Here is a 10762-nt window from a genome sequence, read left to right as displayed (position 1 = left end):
AAAGAAAGAAAGTTCTTTTTTTGTTTTAAGTGCATGCAAGGTGCAAAACCAGCTGGAGTACCAATTGAGTAGTGACATCATGCATGTTTGTCAGTCAGTCAGTGTCCAGCCCGCTATATCCTAACACAGGGGCCTGCTGGAGCCAATCCCAGCCAGCACAGGGCGCCACACACACACACATACAATAGGGATAATATAGGATCTCCAATGCACCTGACCTGCATGTCTTTGGACTGTGGGAGGAAACCCACACAAATATGGGGAAAACATGCAAACTCCATGCAGGGAGGACCCGGGAAGCGAAAACAGGTCTCCTTAAAGTGAGGCAGCTACCACTGCGCCACCCCATGCATGTTTGTATGCACTGAAAAGTATTCACACTTGCTTAAAGAAGATCAGGCGGCATTATACTGTATGAGATGTATGCATGTATGGAAGTTCTCCACATACATGACACAAATCAGGTAGAGAGCCCAGACTGGATAGTGACATCCCTATTCCAACAGCTCTGGGATTTCACACTAGCCTTGCACAGCCTTATGGGAAGCTAGGGAAGAAAAAAACTTGCCAAAGCCGGCTGCACTGTGAATTTTCAGGAAAGCATTTGGCGAGCCAGGTCATCGGTGAACCCAGCAAATTCACTGCAAAACCATTCTGATGAATTTCTTCTATCGGCACAACTTGACAAAGACACAGAATGAATTTTGCGCCTTAGGTTTACACAAGGCTGGCTTATTGGCAAGCAAACTGTCCTCCATGCTCAATTGATGGACTTTTCTGGTGTCTGAGACCCCATTTTCTAGCAACTCTAAACTGGCCCACCTCGAGGGAGTGTGGACATGTATGTACGTTTGTCCTGGTTCTTAGCCATGGTTCATCTGGTTCCTACCTTGTATATGCTCTGGATACATCTGATCCTCTAATAGATAAGTGGGATCAAAATATCAAGATATGGATAAACAGTTCTTGCAACCCTTCTCTGTCCACTGAGTTTGCACTTTGTGTATTTTGAGGTTTTCCCCAGTGGGGTTAATTGGCAACAGTAAACATTTTGAGAACGTTTGACTTTGCCCTGTGACCAACTGGTGCCCCTTCCATTGTTGTGTTCTGCTGTGTTCCAATCCTGGTAGGGTAGGAAGCAAAACCAGACCTTTGTTCAAAAACTAGCTGCACTCTACCCTCTCAGGAGAACTCTGCTCTCACTCCAAAATGACTTACAACCTCTGAAACTCACTTGTATCTGAAACTAAAAAGCTGATGAGTCGCTCTCTCTTTATGGATCTGAAAGCCGAGATCCAGTCTGCCACGTTAAACATTGAGCCCATCAGCTTTTACTTTAAGTAGGGGACTTCAGCATCTAAACTCTTGTGCCAGAAAGAGTGATAATTTTCCCAATGAAGTTGCAGACGCAAAGGGACAAATCACAGAAAATCACAGATAAAGAACGACATCACAAAAATCCTCCACATGAACCCAGAGCAGCAACATCAAACATCACTGTTAAGGACTGCGCCGAGATAAATTAGAACTCTAAATTGCACATAAACAGCCAGCTTTTTCTATATTATATGTTTGTATGTCTGCGACCTGTCTTATATATCAATATACAGTAGATAGTATATACAGTTATCATATTTCTATAATCCTTGCTTATTAATAAATTGTATTCTGTTTCTTAAAACAAGTGTACTTCAATTACTGTAATGTAAGTTTAAAGGCTTGAGACTGACTCCTACAATGGAGAAACGTAAGGAAAATAAAGTATAGGGTGGTCCAGATCTAATTATGCAATTTTCATTCCGTTATAACATTAAATTTATCACATAGAAAATCACCCGAAAAATCCCAGACCATTGAGAAGTGTGCAAACTGATCAAGAACGGCCTTCGTGCTAAACTGGAATCGTCCTCGCATAAATCAAAGTCATCCAGACGATCTGGATCTGCATAATTAGATCTGGACCACCCTGTAGGAGTATTATAGAAGTACTTAATTAATTACAGCATTAACTAAAGTTAAATCTCCTCAATTCTTACATCACTCACTCACTCACTGATTTGAACTGACAATTCACATAATCTACAGATCTTTGGGAAATGTGGGGGGAAAACTGGAGTACCCAGAAGAAAACCAACATAGTCATTGTGTTTTCATGGGAAGAACATGTACACTCTGAAGGAGTTACCAGTTAAACATAATAAGATTTGAGAGACTAAGTAGACAAAAGGTGTTTCACCAGTCATGGAAGAGTGGCAAAGTGTAAAAATGCACATGATATATCAGCTAGAGGCTACGAGAAGACACACGGGGAAACTCTGGCGTCAGATGGAAGAAAGTTCTGTGGTCTAATGAAAACAAAATTGAGGTTTTTGACCATCAGACTAAACACCATGTTTGAACACTGCACATTGTCAAAAACACACAATCCTCACTAAGAAGCATTGTGGTGGCAGCATCAGTTTGCACATATGCTTCTCTGCAGCGGGCATTGGAAGGTTGTGACGTATAAATTGAATGAAGCAAAATCTAGGTAAATCCTGGAATAAAACCTGATGGGGTCTGCAAGATATCTGCGCCTTGGGAGGAGATTGTGTTTCACCAAGAAAACAACTCCAAGCATAAAGCCAAAGCTACACAGGAATGGCTTAAAAGCAGCTTGGGGTGAACAGGTCCGAGTCCAAACATCAGACTAATTAAGAGTTTTTGTCTGGCTGTTCACTCACAATCAGCAAATAACCGTACTGAGCTTGGGCAATGTAGCAAAAAAGTCATGCAGATGTGCAAAACTGATAAAGACCTGAGCACACAGGCTCAAGACTGTCATGTCTGCCATCTACTAAATTCTGAATGAAAGGGGTGAATAATTCTGTGACCAGACACACACAGTTAGGCTCTCCAAGACTGTCAGATTTGAGTGAATGGCCCCTGGCTGCAGGTGTCAGGGTGAGTGCTATAAAGTTGCTGCAGTGGTATTGCTATAAAGCCCCCAATGTGCGTAATATGGCACCCATTTATGTAAAGCGCTACTCTGTGCAAATGAATGCTGCATTTAGGGGAAAAATGTCAGAAAAGGCCTCTAGCCAACCTTTCTGGCAAATAAGCACAAATACAATGAATCAGTCATGAATTTTATCAGTTTTATGATTTGTACAATTTCCATTCTTACTTTGATTTTTTTTAATTTTGTGCAATCAAGCAGATAACATTTGCAGAACTTATTCAACACATAACTTCAAAATTAATCCTGAGAAAAAAACTCCAGAAAATTAAAAATATGAAGAAAACATAGAGACAATGAAGGGAAAAACAATATCTTTATACCCCGATACAAATGCATATTTTACATTTTCTTTCGATTAAGTCTTGCCATGTTTTAAAAAAGACTTGAACAGATCAGTACATTGAAAATTTGATTTCTTATAATTTCAAATAATATAATGCATCAGTTATTGAGTTATAAAAGATGGGTTTAAGTCTAGGTGCTAGTAGTGTGGTTTAGACTATTACAATGTATGTGTCCTTCTCTAGATAGATAGATAGATAGATAGATAGATAGATAGATAGATAGATAGATAGATAGATAGATAGATAGATAGATAGATAGATAGATAGATAGATAGATAGATAGATAGATAGATAGATAGATAGATAGATAGATAATTTGATTAATCCCCAAGCGGAAATTCACATACTCCAGCAGCAGCATACTGATAAAAACAATATTAATTAAAGAGTGATAAAAATGCAGTGCAAGTTAAAAAATGCAAGGTGGAGAGTGTGAGGCAGGTACAGTATAACAGTCTATAGTCTTCCTCATCAGTTTGTCCAGGCGTGAGGCATCCCTATTCTTTATGCTGCCTCCCCAGCACACCACCGCGTAGAAGAGGGCGCTCGCCACAACTGTCTGATAGAATATCTACAGCATCTTATTGCAGATGTTGAAGGACGCCAGCCTCCTAAGGAAGTATAGTCGGCTCTGTCCTCTCTTGCACAGAGCATCAGTATTGGCAGTCCAGTCCAATTTATCATCCAGCTGCACTCCCAGGTATTTATAGGTCTGCACTCTAAGTGCAGTTTAAATCCATCTGGGAATACACCAAACACAGCTGTTAATGAGTTAGGAGGGATCGTGACATCAAGGCTGTTTGATAAGCATTCAAAGATTTTAATTTGGTCCAGAATGATATTAATTTGGTGCACTCCCAAAACATATGGCCGGGTGATGCTGGAGCTAAATAGTAACACCCACATTTTGGATATTGCCCTGGGTAAATTTTGAACAATTTTGAATAACTGTGATAGATGAAATATTTAAAGTTGAATTATTAAATGTTTTGCACATATAGAGCCAGAGTGTATTCAATGTATGGTTACCTTCCATTCCTTTTCTGAGATGTTAATTGAACTGTCCTTTTCCCACCATACCCTAGGGTCATTGAAGGGAAGATTCTTTGAGATGTTCTTCTTTATTGATGAGATGCTGCCATGAGACTTAAAGGCTAATCAGTGCTTCCTCTGGAATAGAAATAGGTGGGAAATCTGGAAAATTTGGGAGGTTTTGTTAAATAAAATTTTAAAAATAGTGGAAAAATTGTGTTGCTGGCGACTTTGAAGCATAATTCTTCATAAAATGCAACTATTTAATCTATAAACAGTTGTCTTAGTTTCTTAATCCGGTTGCGGGGTTTGTGAGGTTTCCTAAGATTATATACGGAGTAAATTTGAGAAGGTTGAAAAATGTTATCATCATGTAGAGGAGCAACAGATAAAAGATTCTCAGCCTGCCTGTCAATGAATTTTATCAGTTTCATGTTTTGTAAAATTATTAATCACATATTGTTCAATTTTACCATCATCACAGCAACATCATCTTGTTACCATTGTCTGTGTTGTTTTTTATTGCCTGTGCTGCCATCTTGTGTGTGTGTACTTTGTTTTGAAGGTTATTTTATTTAGTGGTAACCAAGGTGGTTGCTATCATGTGATCAGCATGGATGTGACGCAGGATGCCATCAAGAGTTCACTATTTAAGATAGAATTACAGCATTCTGAGCATCCCAGCTTTGGGATTTTCAAAGCAAATGTTCCTTGCATGACCTTGTATACATTTTGATTTTATTCTTGAGTATTCTGTCCAATGATTCTGCTCTGCTTTCTTTGACAACCAGTTTTTATTGCTCCTCAAAAAAGTGTTCACTGGTTAGTTAGTTTGTTTTAAGTTTGTGAAGCCCTTTAAAACGTCTTTTTTACACCTGATCAAACACACTCAAATTAATTATGAGCACAGGTATTTATCTGTTCCTGACAGCAATTGTAGGGATATAAGGCCAGAAAAAATGGAGACATGTGCTTCCCATATGAGTACTTCAGACCTACAGTGTTTCTATTACTTTCATCCTTATCTTCTGTTCTGGAGATTGGTATCTCTTATATTAATGTCAAGAAAATGGCTGACAAAAACAATTGTCAACAATGCTGCATTACAGAAATTTTTATGAAGGAAACTCTCCTTGTGGCTGACATTCATTTATGACTTGAATGTATATATGGAAGCTGGCAACATTGGAGAATAAGTAAAGAACTTTAAAAACAGAAACATTGCTTTTGCTTCACAGCCCTGTCGAAAACCCAAAACTCCATTTAGCAAGCAAGACAAAAGGGAGCTCACCAGAAACGATCAATATGGGACACTCAGAATAACAAGGCCATGCTGGAATGGAATTCTACCACAAAGGCGTCTTTGAACTTCTAGAACAGTGGCAAAGACATACAGACTTGAAGAAGAGTAGACAAACTTGATTGACATGGCATAATGTCTTCTTCGTATCTTTAAAGAATTGTAAAGTGAATGTGTCCACTAATTTTGGTACAATCCTTGTAACAACAAATGAATATCAAAATCTAACCCAGGCTATCTCGTCGTATTTGACAACAGGGATGTTTAATATATTGTAAGTTTACTTCTTTTAACAAGGTTATTTTTTAATTAGTTTTTAAAATTAGCATATCTGTGTAATTATTTTTTTAACCACTTGTACTGGGAAATAGTAAAAATAATGAGATTTCACAGTAGTCCATAGAAAACAGAGCTGATTTATAAATCAGAATGATTTAATAAGAAAATAGTTATTTACTAATTGGGCCAAATAAAAACACAATGTTTTAATGTATGGACTTATCGAAACATGTGAGATAAAGTCAAAACATGTGAGGATTAGCAAGGCAAATAACCGATTTCAAATGTAAAGAATGTTTATGCAGGAAATATCAGACAGATTTGCTGAAAATTTCAAGATGCCACTCTGGCATATCTAATTAAGACCCTTGCAGTTTTTTCGGCAAAGTCATCATGACGTTGAGGTCCTATATTGGGTCTTGGCTGCCTTGTGGTGCCATCCTGAGGGAATGAAGGTAGTGCCTCCATTACTCTTCTGTCTCAACGTACCAATGGATGCCTAGATGCATTCCTTTTCCCACCATGCTTCTTCAAAAAAAATTATCATCTGTATCATATCCTATTAACTAGCCAAATACCTGCGTTTTGCAGCGGCGAAGTACTACCTTAAAATTTTTATTAAGAAGAAAATTAAACCTTTTTAAACTTTAATATTTAAATAACTTAAATATTTAAAAAATATACCAATAATTATTTGTTAAGGATCTCTTTGTATACCATGTTGTCAGTTTTGCCCTCCGATTGTAACATGACCAAGCTGTGCACTGAGCTTACTCTTGAGCATGTAACGTACACTTGGCCATGTGAACAGTAATCTTGTTTCAAATCTCACAGCTTGGATTGCTGCTGTCATAATCGGTTTGAGTTTCAAGGTTTGTTTCAATTACGACTGTATTTGTAAGACTTGTGTTGAAGAGACATTCGGCATCTGTCAAGCGTTGTAAGCACACAACCAGTTTCATCGATAAAATCACATCCAGCTTTTGAGAGTTTAAACATTCATAAACATCAAAGTGTCCACTACTGAAATCGTCACCTGTGAATCTAAGATGTTTAAGAGGCATTGGTGGTTGTCAAAAGGTGTAAAATATTTGGCCATTTCGGTACACTTGAAAACGACAATCGAACAATTCAGCGGCAGCCATCAACTCACATGCAGAACCATAGGTGAAGGGCTTAAGCATTTCACTCTTCTAGTGCTAATTATCTCCTGTACCGTCATCAGTCCACACCTTGAACCTGTCCCAGTCATTCAATACATAAGACAGAATGTTCCTCCGGATATCAAGAGTGAGCCTGATATGGCCGTGCAATATGTAACAAAGAGAATGGAAAAGGTAGGTGCTATCTCCGGGCATGGAAACCACTCGGTAAGTGACAGTTCTTTGCTCGATAGTGATCATCTCGATAGACATGGTAATGGGAGCTGGAATGATAAAGGAAATGGGTACCCGAGCAATGTAAAGTAAGTTTAAAATACCTATACAATAACTATAATTGTAATAAACTAACAATAAAACAGCGGAGAAGCCGTGGATTAAACAAAAAGGCTGTAGTTATCAGTAGGGAGACGTGAATCCCTTGGCGAAGCAAGGAAGGGAATGTAGAGACCGGAGCGACGGACGGTCTTATATAGGCAGGCAGCCAACAACGTGGGAGGCGTTGGGATGGGGGACCCAATGCCACCTCACACGGTGACCGAGGTGCAGGCTATGTATATATGTACGTAAATAGGATTCAGTTAGCATTTGGAACCCATGTACCAAATTTCTTGAAGATGGGCCCATAAGTAACAAAGACTGTTGAAAAGTTCAATATGGCGGCCGACAGTGGCATCATACCACCGAAATAAGTACGTACATTGGTTTCAGTTAGTGCAGGGAAGCCGCCTACCAAATTTCGAGAAGATGGGGCCATAAATAAGAAAGTTCAACATGGCGGATGTTGTTGACCGTTATGACCATTACCCGTTGAATTTCAAAATGAAACCTGCTTAACTTTTGTAAGTAAGCTGTAAGGAATAAGCCTGCCAAATTTCAGCCTTCTACCTACACGGGAAGTTGGAGAATTAGTGACGTTAGAAAGTTCAATATGGCGGCCAACAGTGGCGTCATACCATCGAAACAAGTACATACATCGGTTTCGGTTAGCGCAGGGAAGCCGCCTACCAAAATCTGTGAAGATGGTTCCATAAATAAGAAAATTCAACATGGCGGACGTTGTCGACCGTTATTGACCATTATGACCGTTACGTGTAGAATTTCTAAATGAAACCTGCTTAACTTTAGTTAGTAAGCTGTAAGGAATAAGCCTGCCAAATTTCAGCCTTCTACCTACACGGGAAGTTGGAGAATTAGTGATGAGTCAGTGAGTGAGTGAGTGAGGGCTTTGCCTATTATTAGTATAGTTCTAATGTAATCTAATGCACTTTGTTATATAAACCAACAGCAAACCTAGAAAACTGCACACGTTTCAAAATATAGTAAGAGTAAAACAAAAAAAGCACAAAATAATATATAAAAGCACAAAATACCATACAATATATGTACAAAAATACATATAAATTATTATACAGATATCTAAAATTTTACATGTGATTTCATGCAACACAAATGGCACAATAACAACATCAAAAAAAAGACAAGCAACACTGAAGCAATATACAAGCATCCATCCATCCATTTTCCAACCCACTGAATCCGAACACAGGGTCATGTGGGTCTGCTGGAGCCAATCCCAGCCAACACAGGGCACAAGGCAGGAACCAATCCTGGGCAGGGTGCCAACCCACAGCAGGACACACACAAACACACCCACACACCAAGCACCAATTTAGAATTGCCAATCCACCTAACCTGCATGTCTTTGGATTGTGGGAAGAAACCGGAGCGCCCGGAGGAAACCCACGCAGACACGGGAGAACATGCAAACTCCACGCAGGGAGGACCCGGGAAGAGAACCCAGGTCTCCTAACTGCGAGGCAGCAGCGCTACCACTGCGCCACAGTGCCGCCCATATACAAGCATTAGACAATAAAACACAAAACTAGACACAAAACATCAGGCCACGTTAATAACAATATCAGACAAGAAGAAGCAATAAAACAAACAGTATATAGAGTAAAAAAACAAACACTGAACACTGACACAATTCACAGACACTGTACACAACAGTAAATACTAAGCAAAACACCCAACATTGTTATTTGTGCAGTATGGCTGGGGACAGATGCTTTCTCTAAACTGATCTACTGATCTACTGAAGCTACACAATCAGGCTGAAGAACATGGAAAGGGCTTAACTGGAATATTTGATCATGCTGAAAGATTTAGTCCATAATATTTTGTCAGCCCTTTTTGTGTCGTGGAGATAATTGATTGAATGGCCTTGCAATTACTGATTTGATGTGTTGCCAAACTAAACTGTGATGCAATCAGCAATGATACTCTTCATAGTACAGAGACAAAAGTTTAGCAGTGCTCATACTAAATCTCGACAGCTGTTACAAAAGGCACAGCTATCGCTCTATTTTCTTTATGATATGACAAAAGCTTCAGTGTAAAAAAGACCACATATTCAGAAAGGTGATGTTTAAGTTATTTAAAATTATTAACCATTTCAACAATCAATAAAGATGTGAGAGAGAGAGGTAAAAATATATTTCATAAAGTCACATGCTTATGACAGTCTCACTGCTGCTATTCCAATGGAATAAAATGTTTTCACCTTCAAATCAATGGGCATAACTACTATAGTATCTGGGTTTACAGTCGTGGCTAAGTGCAGAGTACAGCCTTGAGATACAACAGTGCTTACCACAGTGTAATATCATGTCATGTCATTTTCTAATCTGTTAAACCAGACCACAGTCGCAGAGGGGGCTGCAGCCTTCTACAGGAAGCTCAGGGTGCAAAGCAGGAACAGGGTGTCAGTTCATCGCTGAGTAAACACATACACCAAACACACACTAGGGCCAATTTAACATTGTAAATTCACCTAATGTGCCAATGTCTTTGGGCACTGAGAAAAAAAGGAGCACCTGGATGAAACCCAGCAGACATGGGGAGAACATGCAAACTCCACACAGGTAGGAGGAAGGATGCAAACCCGGGTCTCCTTCCTGCAAAGAAGCAACACTAGCACTGCTTCAACATGCTGTCCTTACCTCAGTGTGTCTAACATTTATGTTCAGTGTTGGCAACTCGAAGTGTGCAAGAAAAAACAGTAAAAAAAAAAAAATACAAAACCAAAACTCAGTTCTAGAACTTCACGGCCCTAGTGGACTGGGTGTTTGAACATATTCCTTTGCTTGTGAGGACAACCATAATAAAAAGCTGAAATGCGATCAGTAAATGGTAGTTTGTCTGAATATTCTAAATCAGCAAACCTATGAGACTTACAAAAGATTGAGTGGGTATTGTGTGATAAGGATGATGCACTTTATGAAGTCCCACACAAGCCTTTCTTGATTTTTTTTTAAATCAGAAAGGTAAAAGTGACCATGTGTTAATAATATAAATAAAAAAAGGGATTTTGTTGTTATTTAGACCACTGTAGTCCTTTAAAATAAATTTGAATGGCAGACAGGTTACAGTAGTGAAGTCTGATGGATTTGCATGCCTGAAGAAGAGGCCTGAGTTGTCTTGAAGCTTGCATATTGTAATCTTTTAGTTAGCCAATCAAAGGTGTCATTTTGCTTGACTTCTCACTACTTATAATTCAAGACAGCCTGAAATCTACCTTATGTAAAACATGACTCTGCAATCCTGCACTGATTTTCCGGCCTTCAGAGGTTGGTTAAATAGC

The sequence above is a fragment of the Polypterus senegalus genome, chromosome 1 (assembly GCF_016835505.1).
Source record: "Polypterus senegalus isolate Bchr_013 chromosome 1, ASM1683550v1, whole genome shotgun sequence".
NCBI classification, from domain to species: domain Eukaryota; kingdom Metazoa; phylum Chordata; class Cladistia; order Polypteriformes; family Polypteridae; genus Polypterus; species Polypterus senegalus.
Note: the sequence above shows the minus strand (reverse complement) of the source record.